Source organism: Rana temporaria, chromosome 11, assembly GCF_905171775.1.
Source record: "Rana temporaria chromosome 11, aRanTem1.1, whole genome shotgun sequence".
Classification (NCBI taxonomy): domain Eukaryota; kingdom Metazoa; phylum Chordata; class Amphibia; order Anura; family Ranidae; genus Rana; species Rana temporaria.
The window spans coordinates 103454454-103472473 of record NC_053499.1 but is presented as its reverse complement, the minus strand read 5'-3'; the positions used below and the strand labels follow the sequence as shown (position 1 = coordinate 103472473).

Below are 18020 nucleotides of genomic sequence, written 5' to 3'. Positions count from 1 at the left end.
ACTGATCAGAGATGCAGCCAAAAGGCCCATGATCACTCTGGATGAACTGCAAAGCTGAGGTGGGAGACTGTCCATAGGACAACAATCAGTCGTATACTGCATAAATCTGGCCTTTATGGAAGAGTGGCAAGAAGAAAGCCATTTCTTAAAGATATCCATAAAAAGTGTTGTTTAATGTTTGCCACAAGCCACCTGGGAGACACACCAAACATGTGGAAGAAGGGGCTCTGGTCAGATGAAACCAAAATCGAACTTTTTGGCAACAATGCAAAACGTTATGTTTGGCGTAAAAGCAACACAGCTAATCACCCTGAACACACCATCCCCACTGCCAAACATGGTGGTGGCAGCATCATGGTTTGGGCCTGCTTTTCTTCAGCAGGGACAGGAAAGATGGTTAAAATTGATGGGAAGATGGATGGAGCCAAATACAGGACCATTCTGGAAGAAAACCTGATTTAGCCTAGGTTCACACTGCTGCGAATTCAAAAATCGCGGTAAAATGCGCGATTTTACCGCGATTTCGCCGTGATTTCGGTCGCAATTTAATGTAAATCGCGGCCCCGAAATCGCAAAAAGTAGTACAGGAACTACTTTTTTAAATCGCAGATGCAGCGTCGCACTGATTAGGACAGTGCCATTGCCGACAATTGCCGCCGATTTGAGATGCGATTTGACATGTCAAATCGCATCTCAAATCGTTCCAAATCGTACCCAGTGTGAACCAGGGCGGAGTCTGCAAAAGACCTGAGACTGGGACGGAGATTTGTCTTCCAACAAGACAATGATCCAAAACATAAAGCAAAATCTACAATGGAATGGTTCACAAATAAACATATCCAGGTGTTAGAATGGCTAAGTCAAAGTCCAGACCTAAATCCAATCGAGAATCTGTGGAAAGAACTGAAAACTGCTGTTCACAAACGCTCTCCATCCAACCTCACTCACTGAGCTTGAGTTGTTTTGCAAGGAGGAATGGGCAAAAATGTCAGTCTCTCCGATGTGCAAAACTGATAGAGACATACCCCAAGCGACTTACAGCTGTAATCGCAGCAAAAGGTGGCGCTACAAAGTATTAACTTAAGAGGGCTGAATAATTTTGCACGCCCAATTTTTCAGTTTTTTGTTAAAAAAGTTTGAAATATCCAATAAATTGTTCCACTTCATGATTGTGTCCCACTTGTTGATTCTTCAAAAAAAAATTACAGTTTTATATCTTTATGTTTGAAGCCTGAAATGTGGCAAAAGGTCGAAAAGTTCAAGGGGGCCGAATACTTTCGCAAGGCACTGTACCTTAGGGAGGGACAACAGCCCGAAGCACTTTCCTACCAAATGAGAGGTCCTAGCTGGAAAGAATCTGAACTCTATAATATTTGACAAATGCATGCGAGGATGACCAGACGGCAGCTTTAGAAACTTCTTTCCATGATGCCCCTGCTCTATCTGCCCATGGATCTCGTCGAATGAGCCCTAATTCTAGGAGGGATGTGACCTGACGCTTTTTATGCTTCACAAATAGCTTCCCTAATTCACCTAGCTTTTAGACGCTTTGCACCCCTTCTTGGGGCCACTGAATAACACCAACAGCTGGGAGGAACTCCTAAAACCACCGATTTCGCTAGGTAAACCAGAAGACATCATGGAAAGAAGTGTAGCGCTAATAATGACTATAATTCTAGTAAAAAATTAACAAAAACTTTATACAACACCACATGTGAAACTGATAATTATACTAAATAAAGTCCATATATCCTCCAATGAATGAGTAATATATTGATATGATCTGATCAACGCCAAAAATAAAGAAAAATAAATTCAAAAGTTCATGAAAGAGAAATCCAGTGAGTGAGTGAACAAAATCCAACGGTGATTTCTAAATAGGAGATCCACCACCACTTATGACAAGGGGCTTACCGGATGGATTGGACCCAGAAGGGCATATACCCGCTAGGCCAACCAAGCTTGTATAAACGGTACACTTTTAGCAATCCGATCTTCTTTGCTGTGTTAGCTGCTAAATTTATATATTAGATAGCGCAGTATTTTTTCTTTTGTAAACCAGAAGACATCTCTTTCCCAAGAATGCGGAGGAGGAAAGTTTTGGTCTTTTACAGGTAGAGGTACAGAAACTAGGCCAAATCACCTCCTGGGACCTATGAAAGTTTAAAGATACTTTGGGCAAACAAAGGATCAGGCCTAATCACTACCCGGTCCTCTAGAATCCTCAGGAAGGGGTCTTTAAAGGAAAGACTGCAGATCAGAAATCCTTCTTCCTGACGTAATAGCCAAAAGGAAGGAAATCAAGGAAATTTATTTCAGGGAAGCCTCATGCAAAGGCTCAAAAGGAGCCCTTGTTAGAGCATTTAACACTAACGACAGATCCCAGGGAGGAATATGTTTGATGGGCGCCTGTCTAGATCTGGCTGAAAGGAACCTCCTGACTAAGGGATCTTCTGCTAGTCTCTTTTCTGAAAACAAAGACAGGGCCGTAACCTAAACCCTAAGGGTGCTGACAGAGTCCTTTCTGTACTCCCCTGTGCAAAAAGTCCAATATACAGGGAGTGGAAATAGAATCTAAACCGGATTTCCTTTGCCAGGAAATAAAAGTTTTTCCAAACTTTCCCATAGATTCTTGTGACCAACTTACGGCCGTTTAGGATAGTTTGAATAACCTTCTCTGAACACCCCCTCAACTATAAGATGTGCAGCTCAGCCTCCAGACCATCAAATGGAAGGTCTCATGCCTAGTACACACAATTGTTTTTCCCATCTGGAAAACTGCATTGTTTTCCTTTGGCCGGGAAAACCGGACGTGTGACAGGAAAACTGCGGTTTAAAAAAAAAATTAAAAAAAATAAGGGGACATCGCCCCCCCCCCTGGTGCTTTTACCGACTCACCACTGCGATCGGTGAGTCGGAGAGCGCGATTTACGGCAGACAAGATGGTCGCCGGAGCCTCTATGTTCGTTCCGAGGCCGGGCGCGATGTTACGCCCGGCCTCTGCTTTAAAAAAAAAATATATAAAAAGAGCTAAAACCTCCTAACTCCAAACATGTAACCAGTAAAAAACAATTAAAGCCCATGAGGATTTTTAAGTACCGAAGTTTGACACCACGAGCATGTGCAATTTTGAAGGGTGACATGTTAGGCATCTATTTACTCAGCGTAACATCTTTCACATTATGCAAAAAAAATTGGGCTAATTTTAAATGTTTTGTTTAATTTATGAAAGTTTTTTTTTTTTTTTTTTTTTGAAAATGATCGCGCCAATACCGTGCAAGATAAAAAGTTGCAATGACTGCCATTTTATTCCCTAGGGTTTCTGCTAAAAAAAAAAAAAAAAAAAAAAAAAAAACATATATAGTGTTTGGGGGTTCTGAGCAGGACTTGACAAATTTGCTTGGAATCTAGGAGCCAGCTAAAAAAGTTAGGAGCCAGGAACGGGCCCCGTCCCGCAGAGATAGCGTGCAGAAGCGAATGCATAAGTGAGTAGCGCCCGCATATGAAAAGCGGTGTTCAAACCACACGCGAGGTATTGCCGCAATTGGTAGAGCGAGAGCAATAATTCTAGCCCTAGACCTCCTCTAACTCAAAACATGCAACCTGTAGAATTTTTTTAACCACTAGCCGACCGCGCACCGTCATTATACGGCGGCAGGTCGGCTCTCCTGGGCGAGAGCCCGTAGCTATACGGCGGCTCTTTGAGCCGCCACTAGGGGGCACAGCTCTCGTTCCTGTCAGCGGGGGAAATGCTGATTTTCTGTTCATACAATGTATGAACAGAAAATCAGTGTTTCCCCTAGTGAGCCCACCCCCCCCCCCCCCCCACAGTAAGAACACACCCAGGCATACTTAACCCCTTCCCCGCCCCCTAGTGTTAACCCCTTCACTGCCAGTGGCATTTTTGTAGTAATCCAATGCATTTTTATAGCACGGATCGCTATAAAAATGCCAATGGTCCCAAAAATGTGTCAAAAGTGTCCGAAGTGTCCGTCATAATGTCGCAGTACCGAAAAAAAATCGCTGATCGCCGCCATTACTAGTAAAAAAAATATATTAATTAAAATATCATAAAAATACCCCCTATTTTGTAAACGCTATAACTTTTGCGCAAACCAATCAATAAACGCTTATTGCGATTTTTTTTACGAAAAATATGTGGACGAATACGTATCGGCCTAAACTGAGGAAAAAAAATGTTTTTTTATATATTTTTGGGGGATATTTATTACAGCAAAAAGTAAAAAATATTAATTTTTTTTTAAATTGTCGCTCTATTTTTGTTTATAGCGCAAAAAATAAAAACCGCAGAGGTGATCAAATACCACCAAAAGAAAGCTCTATTTGTGGGGGAAAAAAGGACGCCAATTTTGTTTGGGAGCCACGTCGCACGACCGCGCAATTGTCAGTTAAAGCGGCGCAGTCCCGAATCGCAAAAAGTCCTCTGGTCTTTGGGCAGCAATATGGTCCGGGGGTTAAGTAGTTAAACGTCGCCTATGCAGATTTTAAAGGGTAAAATTTTATCGCCAGTCCACGAGCAGACGCAATTTTGAAGCGTGACATGTTGGGTATCAATTTACTCGGCATAACATTATCTTTCACAATATAAAATTAATTGGGCTAATTTTACTGTTGTCTTATTCAATTTAAAAAAAGTGTATTTTTTCCAAAAAAGTGTAAGACAGCTGCGCAAATACGGTGTGACAGGAAGTATTGCAACGACCACCATTTTATTCTCTAGGGTGTTAGAAGAAAAAATATATATATGATGTTTGGGGGGGGTTCTAACTTCTAAGAAAAGGGAAGGAGATGGAAACAGGCAGGGAAGCTCCATTAGCATAGCTGGTTGTCTTGCCATTCCAACGGCCACTACAAGAGGGGACCAGATTCCAGAAAGAACCATATGACTGGAGAAGGCCGCAAAGCTGCAATTACCGGCCAGGCACAGCCCGATACGATCGCGAGGGGGGGTGAGCACAGAGACAGGGTACCCCAGCTGTGCCGCCCCAGGTCGCCAATTCAAGTCGCAATTGCGACCTGGCGCCGGGGTTTGTCGAGCCCTGGTTCTGAGTAATTTTCTTGTAAAAAAAATATGATTTTTGCATGTAGGAGAGGAGTGCCAGAATAGGCCCAGTAAGGAAGTGGTTAAATTGTATCCAATTTGTGTTTCCTGTAGAGGGCGGAGCCAATCATCTCTCAAATTAGCTGTCCTGGAAGGTGATAGGGGATAAAAAGTCATGATCTGTCGTACAATATTTGGATCGTGTGTACGGGGCATTAGTCTACAATCTATGGTGCCAATCATTAAAAATGTATCACATCTGATGCACTGACAGCTTATCTAATTTCTTGAGAGCCCCCAACAAGCCAGGAAAGTATAAATGACAACGTTTTGAAAGTAGACATACCAAATTATTTAGTAATAGGCATGGTGAGTTTTTTTTAAGTTGTCATTTTTTCCACAATCATTTGCAAAATTTGTATTTACTTTTTTTCACAAAAATGTCATAAACAGGTTATTCCTCACATACAGCATATGAATACCACAAATTACACCCCAAAACACATTCTACTACTATTCCTCTTGAGTATGGCAATAGCACGTGTGAGACTTACACAGCATGGCCACATACAGAGGCCCACCATGCAGGGAGCACCATCAGGCATTCTAGGAGCATAAATTACAAATCATTTCTTGACTACCTCTTGCAATTTAGAAAGCCCTGGAGCACCAGGACAATGGAAACGCCCAAAATTTGACCACATTTTGGAAAGCAAACACCCCAATGTATATTCTGAGGCATAATGCAGGGGTTGACAAATTTGCTTGGAATCTAGGAGCCAGCTAAAAAAGTTAGGAGCCAGAAAACGCGCCCTGTCGCGACGAGCTTGCGCGCAGAAGCAAACACTTACGTGAGCAGCGACCGCATATGTAAACGGTGTTCAAACCACACATGTAAGGTATCGCCGCGATTGGTAGAGCGAGAGCAATAATTCTAGCCCTAGACCTCCTCTGTAACTCAAAACATGCAACCTGTAGAGTTTTTTAAACGTCGCCTATGGAGATTTTAAAGGGTAAAAGTTTGACGCCATTCCACGAGCGGACGTAATTTTGAAGCGTGACATGCAGGGCTGTGGAGTCGGAGTCGAGGGAAATTTTGGGTACCTGGAGTCAGAGTCGGCAAACAATGCACCGACTCCTACTAAATTTAGATTGGAATTAAAAAAAAAAAAAAAAGCAAGTTTAAATGTCCCAATTGACAAAAAGTTATAATTAATGACTTCTCTACTGTAAGAATAAAGACCAATGCATGCAGTGCCTCACGTAACCGCAAAACGAACACGTTAAGTGACCGTGAAGAAGCATGCTTTTCATGTGCTTCACTATATGGCACGCAACGCACAATTAGGAGCTGCAATACTTACACTTTCCATAGTGTTGTGTTCTGCTTTTACAGGGAACGCATGTTAGAGAACCAGTAAGTGTCCAAATAAAAAAATTCCAACAGGAGTTTTATAAAGCACTAAAAGAAGTTGAAAAGTATGATCGCTCATCAAAACTTACTGTTGAAGAAGCCATCCTTGTTTATCCAGAGATCGTTAGTGATGTGGCCAGAATAGTTACTGCAATGCCACCCACCCAAGTCAGTGTCGAAAGATTATTTTCAGCCCTAAAAATAATAAAGTCTGACTTAAGAGCCTCTATGAAAGAGGATCTGGCAGAGGCAATTCTCTTCCTTAGAACTCTACATTGAATTGATTTGCATTTGCTAAGCCTACATTTCAAGATTAATATAAACCATTTCTAGGTTTTGCAGATTTTGTTTTTGGTTCATTATAGATAAGCTTTGTTTTTGTTCTAAAACAACCAAATAATGTGGTTTGTATTTTTGAACTGGTAAAGATCCTGTTCCTGATGTTTATGCCTGCTGCTACTATCCAGTCACTTGATTGTTTTCATTGTGTTTGTCTTTTGCTTAAACTGTGCAATACAGTAGACTGTTGGCTTCCCAGCCAGTCCTGTGGTAGGTTGCGTTTCTTTCCCTCAAGGAATGTATAAAATACATTCGCATATTAATACAGAGGAGTCGGAGAGTCGGAAGTACATAAAACTGAGGCATCGGAGTCGGAACATTTATCTACCGACTCCACAGCCCTGGTGACATGTTGGGTATTAATTTACTCAGCGTAACATTATCTTTCATACTATTAAAAAAAAATGGGGATAATTTTACTGTTGTCTTATTTTTTAATTAAAAAAAATGTAATTTTTTCCACAAAAAAGTGCGCTTGCAAGACCGCTGCGCAAATACGGCATGACAGAAAGTATTGCAACGATCGCCATTTTATTCTCTAGGGTGTTAGGATAAAAAATATATATAATGTTTGGGGGGTTCTAATTAGAGGGAAGAAGATGGCAGTGAAAAATTACATTAGAATTGCTGTTTAACTTGTAATGCTTAACTTGTAATACCAACGGCCACCACCAGATGGCGCCAGCTTACACATCTGGTGGTAATAACTTGTAATACCAACGGCTCACCACCAGAGGGTGCCAGCTCACAAAAAAAAAATTTTTTTTTTGCCCCCCCTTCCAAGCCAAGTCGCCAGGACCCCATTTCTAGTCGCCATGGCGACCTGGCGCCCGAGATTTGTCGACCCCTGGCATAATGAGTCTTAACCACTTGCTGGGCACTTACTGGGCACATATACCCCCTTCCTGCCCAGGTGAAATTACAGCTTTCAGGACTGCATCGCTTTAACTGACAATTGCATGGTCGTGCGACGTGGCTCCCAAACAAAATTGACGTATTTTTCCCCCCACAAATAGAGCTTTCTTTTGGTGGTATTTGATCACCTCTGCGGTTTTTATTTTTTGCGCTATAAACAAAAAAGCGACAATAAAAAAAAAAAAAAAAAACACAAAATTGTTTGTTAATCAATTTCTTTTTTTAGAAAATGCTTTTGAAGTGAAGGAAAAAAAAAATCTATCTAAAAGATAGTTCTTTAGGCTGCTTTCACACTGAGGCGTGCAGCCGCGGTGACGGTATAGCCGTGCTATTTGTAGCGCGGCTATACTGTCGTATTTACCGCGATATTCGGGCGCTAGCGGTGAGGTTTTAACCCCCGCTAGCGGCCGAAAAAGTGTTAATACCGCGCTTTCCCATTGATTTCAATGGGAAGGCGCGGTATAGGAGCGGTGAACACACCGCTCCTATACCGCAGTAAAGATGCGGCTAGCAGGACTTTTGGAGCGCTCCTGCTAGCGCACCGCTTCAATGTGAAAGCCTTCGGGCTTTCACATTGAACACTACAGGGCATGATTTTTCATGCGGTATAGCAGCGCTATTTTTAGCACTGTACCGCATGAAAAACGCCCCAATGTGCAAGGGGCCTTAGGATACATTAATAATAAATTTGGTTTATTCAGCATGAAATGGAGCGTAGATATTTAGCATGAGGCTATACAGTATCGCACAAAAGTGAGTACACCCCTCACATTTTTGTAAATATTTTATTATCTTTTCATGTGACAACACTGAAGAAATGAAACTGCTACAATGTAAAGTAGTAAGTGTACAGCTTATACAACAGTGTAAATTTGCTGTCCCCTCAAAATAACTCAAAGCCATTAATGTCTAAACCTCTGGCAAAAACACTAGACAGGTTTTTAAAGTGATTTTAAAAAGCAGCTCCGGGGGTCCTCTGACCTAGGGGGTCTCTTCCAACTTCTCCGGTGCCTTCTGCCGGGCTCCTCCGCTATCTTCTACAAGCTCTTTTACTAGCGTTGGCCCGTTCTTCTCCCGATGTTAACACAACGCTCTCTCCCGCTGTAATGCTGTGCGCGCGATACACAACAACTTATATGGACATAGGGCGGGGTCACCGGGTGATGTGACCCTGTCCCTTATAACGTCACCGCCCGGGGCATGCTGGGACTGCCACACCGGATGACATCAACCGGTGACCCCACCCCTATACAAGTTGTTGCACGCCGTGCACACAGCATTACAGCAGGAGAGAGCGTTGTGTCAACATCGGAAGAGAAGAGGGAAGAAGACGACGGAGAAGACCGGGCCAATGCTAGTAAAAGAGCTGGCAGAAGACAGCGGAGGAATCCGGCAGAAGACAGCGGAGAGCGCGAGAAGAGGCCAGAGAAGTCGGAAGAAGACCCCCCCAGAGCTGCCTAATTACTTTAAAAACCTGTCTAGTGTTTTTTCTTTTTTTTTACACTTTTCCCCCCCCCAGGTGAATGGGTAGGGGTACCCCATACTCATTCACATAGGGTGGGAGACCAGGATCTGGGAGCCCCCTTATTAAAGGGAGCTCCCAGATTCCGATAATTCCCCTGCCCGCAGACCCCAACAACCAAGGTTGTTGAGAAGGTGCCCTTGTCCTTATCAACATTGAGGCAAGGGGCTTTGGGGTGGCGCAGGGCCCCCCCTGGCCCAAAGCACCCACCCCCCCCCATATTGAGGGCATGCGGCCTGGTACAGCTCGGGGGGGGGGTGCTCGCTTGTCCCCACCCCCTTTCCTGTCCGGCCAGGCTGGTGCTCGGATAAGGGTCTGGTATGGATCTTGGGGGGGAGGGGGGCCACACCGTATGCTCATGAAGGGGGAACCCATGCCGGTTTAAAAAGAATAAATAAAAATTGGCGTGGAGTTTCCCTTTATGCACAAGTCGCATGCCAAAGTCAGATCAGTTAATACGGAATCCGACTTTGAATCATGCCAATATGAATGGTAGTCATTCAAAATCATGGAGACTTTTGCAGTCCAAAATCGTGGAACAAGTCATATAAGTGTAAAAGGGGGCTAAATAAGAGATCTGAGGTTTTCACCCCAGATCTCATATTTAAGAGGACCTGTCATGCTTTTTTTTCTATTATAAGGGATGTTTACATTTTTTTTTTAAAGCAGTGTAAAAATAAAAAAAGTTAAATAGGATTCAGCCCCCTTGAACTTTGCGACCTTTTGCCACATTTCAGGCTTCAAACATAAAAGATATAAAACTGTAATATTTTTTTTTTTGAAGAATCAACAAGTGGGACACAATCATGAAGTGGAACGAAATTTATTGGATATTTCAAACTTTAACAAATAAAAAAAGCAACAACAGTATCTCGGACCTGCCTGGTGTGTTCCTTGTTCTTCATAATGCTCTCTGCGCTTTAAACGGACCTCTGAGACTATCACAGTGCAGGTGCATTTATACGAGACTTGATTACACACAGGTGGATTCTATTTATCATCATTAGTCATTTAGGTCAACATTGGATCAGTTAGAGATCCTCACTGAACTTCTGGAGAGAGTTTGCTGCACTGAAAGTAAAGGGGCTGAATAATTTTGCACGCCCAATTTTTCAGTTTTTTTATTTGTTAAAAAAGTTTGAAATATCCAATAAATTCCATTCCACTTCATGATTGTGTCCCAATTGTTGTTGATTCTTCAAAAAAAAAAAAAATAGTTTTATATCTTTATGTTTGAAGCCTGAAATGTGGCAAAAGGTCGCAAAGTTCAAGGGGGCCGAATACTTTCGCAAGGGTGTGTGTGTATTATATAATATAATATATCACACACATCGTTTGGGGGCTCCAAGTAATTTTCAAGCAAAAAAAAAAAAAAAAAGTGTTTAACTTATAAACACCAAATCTCAGAAAGACTCTGGGCTCAAGTGGTTAAATAGTAAAGAAAAAAAAAAGAAAAAACACCCCCACACAGTGGTGATCAAATACTACCAAAAGAAAGCTCTATTATTGTGGAAAAAATGATCAATTTCAATTGCATGACAATTGCCAGTTGATCACTTGCCATCTGCCCGACAAATGATGGCTGGGCAGCTTTCGTTCTGGACAGCGCGGCCACGCCATGTTGCTAGGAAACGGCACAACCCCGATCTGTGTAAAGAGCCGCAGCTCTTTAACCATGTGATCGGTCACATGTAAACAGGGGGATTCCGGTAATCGGCTCTCCTCGCCTCACACTGACAGAATGTGAGGAGAGGAGATCAGCGGCATCTCCTCACTGGAGATAGGTATGTAATCTTGACACCGATTGTCCTGATTACAATTAAGTACCCACCACTGGCAGCAATCAGTGCAAACCAATGCTCACAATTGCAAGCAATCAGTGCCCAATAGTGATGCCAGTCAGTGCTGGCTATTAGTGCTGCGTGCGGGAGACTTCTTTCCGGCAAGGTCCGGCATCTGCTGGGCCTTCAGCCGAGAATCCCCTTTGCGCATGAGCCGCTGCAGTCAGCGACTCATTGCAAGGGGAATATCTTCTAAACCATAAAGGTTTAGGAGATTTTTTTACCTAAGAGGTAGGCCTTATTATAGGCTAAGTTTACAAAATTACTATACAACCACTTTAAAGTAAAATATTCAACTCCTCCCCCCATTTTTGGAGTAAGGGATGGTTATTTTATAACCCATGTAAGATTTATTTTTGTCCTAGTGGGAAGATCTCTCTTCACTTCCTGCCCCATAGCCAAAGAGGGAAGTGTAAAGAAATCCCTGCAAATTAAGGGAATGTCTCAGGGACCCCAAAGTCACAGAACTAGTGTGCCCATTGGAAGATGATAATGGTAAACAGGACAAAAAGAAGACGAATCTCCCCAATGGGGGCACAAACAATAAAACCTAACAGGTGTCCTAATTCTTCTCCATCCTATGTAAAAGTCAATTTAGTTATACTTTAAAGTGGTTGCAAACCCTTACAGACCACTTTAACCTACAGGTAAGCCTAGATTAAGGCTTACCTGTAGGTCCAAGAAATATCTCTTTAATCTAAATGGTTAAGGAGATATTTTCCAAAAGAGGGACACAGATGTCTACGGCGCGCATGTACTGAGCGTGCCGTTAATGAAGGAGATCATGCCGTGCATGTGTAGGAGTGACATCATTGCTGCTCCGGCCAGTCACAGCGCCGGAGCAGCGATGGCGGTGGTGATCAAGGACCGCTTTGGTGGCTTCGATCTCAGGTCATTTATAATGAGCTAGTATGCTATGCATACTAGCTTATTATGCGTTTCTCTTGCAGGTGTTTTTTTTTACTGATTTTAAGAGGGTTTACTTCCTCTTTAAAGCGGGGGTTCACCCTTAGAGGGCACTTTTCCCCCTTAGATTCCTGCTCGTTATTACTAGGGGAATCGGCTATTTATTTAAAAATAGGTGCAGTACTTACCCGTTTACGAGACGCATCCTCTCCGTCGCTTCCGGGTATGGGCTTCGGGAATGGGCGTTCCTTCTTGATTGACAGGTTTCCGAGAGGCTTCCGACGGTCGCATCCATCGCGTCACGATTTTCCGAAAGAAGCCGAACGTCGGTGCGCAGGCGCAGTATAGAGCCGCACCGACGTTCGGCTTCTTTCGGCTACGAGTGACGCGATGGATGCGACCGTCGGAAGCCTCTCGGAAGACTGTCAATCAAGAAGGAACGCCCGCTCCCGAAGACCATACCCGGAAGCGACGGAAGAAGATGCAGCTCGAAAACGGGTAAGTACTGCACCTATTTTAATACAAATAGCCGATTCCCCTAGACCGAACGAGCAGGAATCTAGGGGAAGAAAAAAAAAATTTTTAGAAATGGGTGAACTCCCGCTTTAAAGGGGTTGTAAAGTCTAGTGGTTTTTCACCTTTATGCATAACGGTGAAAAACCTGTGCGCAGCTCTCCTTCAATATTTCAATATTTCTCATCCCTTGTCGGCATCTTCTCCTGGGTGCCAGTCTTTAGCTGTCTTAAAGTGGTAGTAAAGTCTTAACTACCACTTTTACCTACTGGTAAGCCTATAATAAGGCTTACCTGTAGGTATAAAGAATATCTCCTAAATCTGTACGGTTTAGGACATATTCCACTCGCAATGCGGCGCATGCGCAGTGGGGATCCTCGGCTAAAGGGCTGGCAGCCGCCGGAATGAAGTCTCTCGCGCGCGGGAGTGACGACATTGCCGCTCCAGCCAATCACAGTGCTGGAGCGGCAATACCCGGAAGACACGCCGAGGCAAGGCCAGGTAAGTTCTCCATAATGAGCTAGTATCATTATGCCTTCTAGGTGTAAAAAATAAATAAAAATTATTGCGGATCTACAACTGCTTTAACCAGCTGGCCTCTGCCATGAGGTCACTCCTACGCAAGGATTGAAGGCCATCATTGCACAGAGGGACAGTGCCATGGATGCAAGCTGAACTGTGCACGCACAAGCACATAGCCAGAGAAGGAGGCATGTTGCATGTATTTTCGGCAATATAAATCCTGCTTGTGCACGGTGTGCGACAATGGGACTTTAGTTCCGCTTCCAAACAGGAGGTCGGTTGCTCACTCAGCACAGGTGCCAGAGAATGCTTTGCGTTTTCTGAATGAATGCAAAGGGTTGCATAATTGAACAAGGTGGAGAAGCGATGTTGTGCTCTCACCTTGTTCATTTACAACGCTTTGTACCCATTCAGAAAGTGTAAAGCATTATCCGAATGGCACCAATGCAGAGCAGCCATCACTGGAATAGCAGTGTCTACTTTTGCGATTTCCAACTTCTATGGGCATTGTCCAGAGATGTTATATACATAGTTACATGCAAGCAAATATTTGCCATGCTCCTATTTTACACAGGAGTCTCTCTACTCTTTTTAACCATAATTACACGAGAAAAAAAAAGTGATAATGTGTACGTTTTTAATGCTAATAAACATCAAAACAAGTTTCAAACATAGCACTAAAAAAGCTACGCAAAAAGTTAAACTTGCAAAAGGGGAAAGAAAAAAAAACACACACACGTTGCTACAGGCTCCATTCTTCATATTATATACAATAAGAAAAAAAATATATAAGAAAGTTATAGGCTTGAGATTACTTTTTCGTTCATACAATCACACATTGCTAGAAAGAAGCGGGAAACCCGTCCGGAGTCCACGTTACACAGACTTACAAAGAGATAGCAATCGGAAAAACAAACTCGTATGTCCGAGATTATACGTCAACCAACAAAATTAAGTCCCCGACAATCTAATGAAACTGTTAGACGAAGAGTCTGTACAGAAAATGGAGGACAGGCCTACAGCGCTGGCCGACTGTTGTCCGTCCCGCCCAAACCAAAACGATCAAACAGCCACCTATTCATTAGCCTGAACGGTCAGCTCCAGAAAAAGTATTCCCCGACTTGAGCTCCAGATATTTTTTTCCAAATTACAATAACGATAGAGGGAGACAAACATCCCCGTCAGTCGCCCGAACCGGAGCCCCATCGTGACACCTAGAGGCCGGAGAAAGCTCCTGCAAATTACCTATCATACTCGCCTTACCTCCCTAGAGCGACTTTTTCTCTCTTTTTTTTCTGGTTTCTAATCAAATTCGACCGACTCAAGACAAACGGCACAGAAACGACTTTAGAACATACGCGTCTTGCAATATCCAGCTCACCGCTTAATCTCTCCAACCCACTGTTTCACAAAATGGCGGGATCTGCATGAAAGCGCATGCGTGGGCGGGGCGGAGCCAGGTGGCTGCTGGGAATTGTAGTTTAGCGTTCTGCACAATCGGCAAGGTTGTATAGTATAGGAAGATGTTATTTTTGAGCGCCAATTTTAAAATAAAGGGTGATCACATTATAATTATTTAATTTGTAGACATATAATGTTCTATATGAAATAGGGAATGTTTAAAACCTCTAGCAGTATTTTTTTTTGTTGCTGTGTACTTGCCTACTTCTGACGAACTAGGTACACAGACAGAACCTAATGTGCTGGCTTTTATTGGCAATATTTATATGGACAGTAGAGAGGCAAGAATCAGATTGGGTGAGGCTGAAAGATTAAATTAGAGTCATCACAGGTCCAATAATTAACACAGTGGGGTTCCAAACAGAACAGTTGGTTTGCAAAAACAAATAAAGGGGCCATCTAAGTCCAATTGGAACAACAGTCTTTGTGTTTTTTTTTTGTTTTTTAGATTTAAAATTTTTATTAAAGATCAAAGTTGTACAATCTAATGCTCCCATTACATTCTGGAGCATAGGAGAAAAAAAAACAAAATTTTGAGACGAAATGCACAGTACATCTTAAATAGTTCACATTGCATAGGATATGGAGAAAGAGAAACGATTTTAAATATATAAAAAATAAAATAAAAAATAAGGAGACCCTTGCTCTCCAAACCCTATTACGTAACTTGGTTTGCCCAGCCTTATGTAAGCAAGTCTGTAAAGGCGGGAGAGTCCGAACTAAGCACTTAACCCCAAGGTCTGATCCGACACCCCTAATGGGATCCAGCTGTGCCGGAAAGAAACTTGGGTAAAAATTACAATCTGAGCCACCGAAGCAGCAGGACTAGCCGCACCGCCACAGAAGACCCGAAAATTCAAGAGCCGAGCAGGCGTCTACGAGGAAAAATTTAAATAAATTTAACAGTAGACTCCTGTGTCCCAAAAAAAAACAGGGTCTCCCTACTGGTGCAGTTCAGAGAGCAAAGAATCCTATGCAGTCCCACGGATTTTTCTCATAATGAGAACTTCATAGATATACTGGCTGCTAATAAACTATCACGGTGAACAGAGAAAAAGGAAGGAGAAGAGAATGTACCTGAGGTGGAAAAAGAAAAAGTAGAATAGAAAGAAAAATAAGAAGATAATAGATTTGATTGCCAGCTGAGAAATGAAATGTTCGTGGAGGGTGTCATGCTTCCCGATGAAAGAGAAACCCCCACATACTTGGCCCAAAGTTCCCATATGGCCTCAAATAGATTAGATGTGTTTAAAATAGAGCTAACCATCTTTTCCTGAGTCATGACCCAAGATATCTTCCTCTTGGCTGCCAAAATAGAGACCCCCGGTTGTTTCCATGCCCCCCGCCAACGCAGATTTTGCTCCCAGAAGCATAAAAGTTATTAATTTCTGCTTGAGTTTAGAGGCTCGGGGAACAGTAGTCCCTAGCAGCGCTACTTGTGGGGATTTCTCCACCGGGACACCTGTAACTTTTCTGATGATACAAAAGATCTTGTTCCAGAACCCTCTAATTTTGGGGCAGTCCCACCAGACGTGAAGCATGGTGCCCTGGGCTTGACAATCGCGAAAGCAAAGTGGGGAAGTAGTTGGAAACATTGACGCCAACCTGCTGGGAACCAGATACCATCTCGTCAATACCTTCAGATTGGCCTCTATCAGAGATGTATTAATCAATCCTTTATAAGCCCTTGTTCCTACCTTATGCCGCTCCTCCAGGTCCCAGTTCATCCGCAGATCTCTCTCCCATGCCTCCATGTATGAAAATTTAGAGGATACCTCAGAAAGTGACGTGTATATTATGGAAATTCCTCCTTTGTGTTCCATCATTTGGTTGCACCAACGCTCATAACTGGCGAGAACTGGGGGACAGGATTTATTATTCCAAAAGGACGACACAAAATGAAAAATTTGAGAGTACCGTAACTTCTCAGATTCAGGCAAACCCAAGTTCTCTAAGCAATGCTCAAGAGAAAGCGGACCAGTGGCCGAAAGGAAATCGCCTATCCTATAGTGCCCTTTGTCTAACCACCATTGGAATGCTGTAACGTTCATTCCCGGTGCAAACTGAGGGTTATGAAAGATTTGTGTTAAGGGCCTAGCCTCCGACACCAGAGAAGGAAGATGTCTCAAACCATCCCAGAGTTTAAGTGATTGGGATAACGCAGGAGACATTATTGCGGGCCTGGATTTCTGGGGTAACCATAATAGGCTCTCCAAAGAAAGATTAGGGACCGCTAGATTCTCTATATCAATCCACTCAGGCTTCTCGCATTTCGAATAGACGGATGATAGTTGGGCCAATCTAGCTGCCTGATAATATTTAAACAGATTCGGTAGCCCAAGACCCCCCTGCGTTTTGGGCCCATATAGGACATTTTGAGCTAATCTATATCCTTTACCTTCCCAAATAAATTTAAGAATTTTCCCCTGGAACAATTTAAGTTGATCCTTTCTAATAGCTATCGGGAGGGATCTAAACAGGTAGAGCAGTCTAGGTAGAAGAGTCATTTTTATTGCATTGATCCTACCTAGCCAGGAAATTTTATAACGAGCCCTCGTCTGAAGGTCCATATCAAGTTTACGAAACATAGGAGGAAAATTGGCCTGGTAAAGTTGTTTGATTTTAGGGGTAAGGTTTATACCTAAATAACAGATAGATGATTCGGCCCATTTGAAATCGAAGTGAGGTTTCAGATGATCGATTACTGAGGTACGTGTGGATATATTTAGTGCCTGAGATTTGTTCCAATTGACCTGTAGCCCCGAAATTTTTCCAAAAGACTTAAGTAAACCACAAACGATGGGGAGAGAGGTTATCAGGGAGGTGATAAAAAGGAGAAGATAGTCTGCAAATAGCGCGCATTTGTGAACTTGGGGACCACAGGTCACCCCCCTAATGTCCGGCTGAGATCGGATAGCGATAGCCAATGTTGGAACAACAGTCTTTGAACAGTAGTCAGACATCCCAACCTGCAAAAACAAATTTCAGTAAGGTGGCACCCGAACGCCCCAGCCCCCCTCCCCCTTCGCAACAAAATATTTTAGTCGTTTATTTTTATTTTTAATAATTGATTTTTTTTTACAATCCAATTTGTTGGGGCAGTTGACAGTGTTGGTAGGGCAGGGGAGAGTAGTGTCAGTAGTTTATTTTATTTTTTACACTTTTCTTTTTATTTTTTAGATTTTTTTCAATATATATTTTTTTAGGGGCTTTGGTGAGATGTCAGGGGTCTAAACAGACCCATGACATTTCCCCTTTGAGACAGACAAAGGGACTGAGGACACATTCCCCAGTCCCTTTCTCAGCACTAAAGATAAATAAACAGGAGACAGAGGGGATTATTTTAGGGTGACCAGACATCCCTGGTTTCAGGGGACAGTCCCTGGATTGAGGATACTGTCCCCGGACCAAGTCTGCCCCCGATTTTGTCCCCGGATTGTATTTGAACAGGGGCTGGGGCAATTTCAAAGACAGTCAGTGCAGAATACAAAAACAAAATTATAATAATTCTGAATTACACACCCC

The 18020-nt window shown here is 42.9% G+C and overlaps 1 protein-coding gene across 3 annotated transcripts in view; it reads right to left on the bottom strand.

Annotated features, from left to right (window-relative positions):
* The window catches only part of CTCF (CCCTC-binding factor), a 260150-nt gene extending 245655 nt beyond the window's left edge, over positions 1 to 14495 (bottom strand). Inside the window, exon 1 of one of the 3 annotated variants that reach the window (XM_040328784.1) lies at positions 14416 to 14495. The gene's annotated coding sequence lies outside the window, so the exon portion shown is untranslated. Of the gene's footprint in view, positions 1 to 14292 lie in introns of all 3 variants that reach the window. The other 2 variants (XM_040328783.1, XM_040328782.1) reach the window with 2 other exon arrangements.
* Positions 14496 to 18020: the final 3525 nt, after the last annotated feature.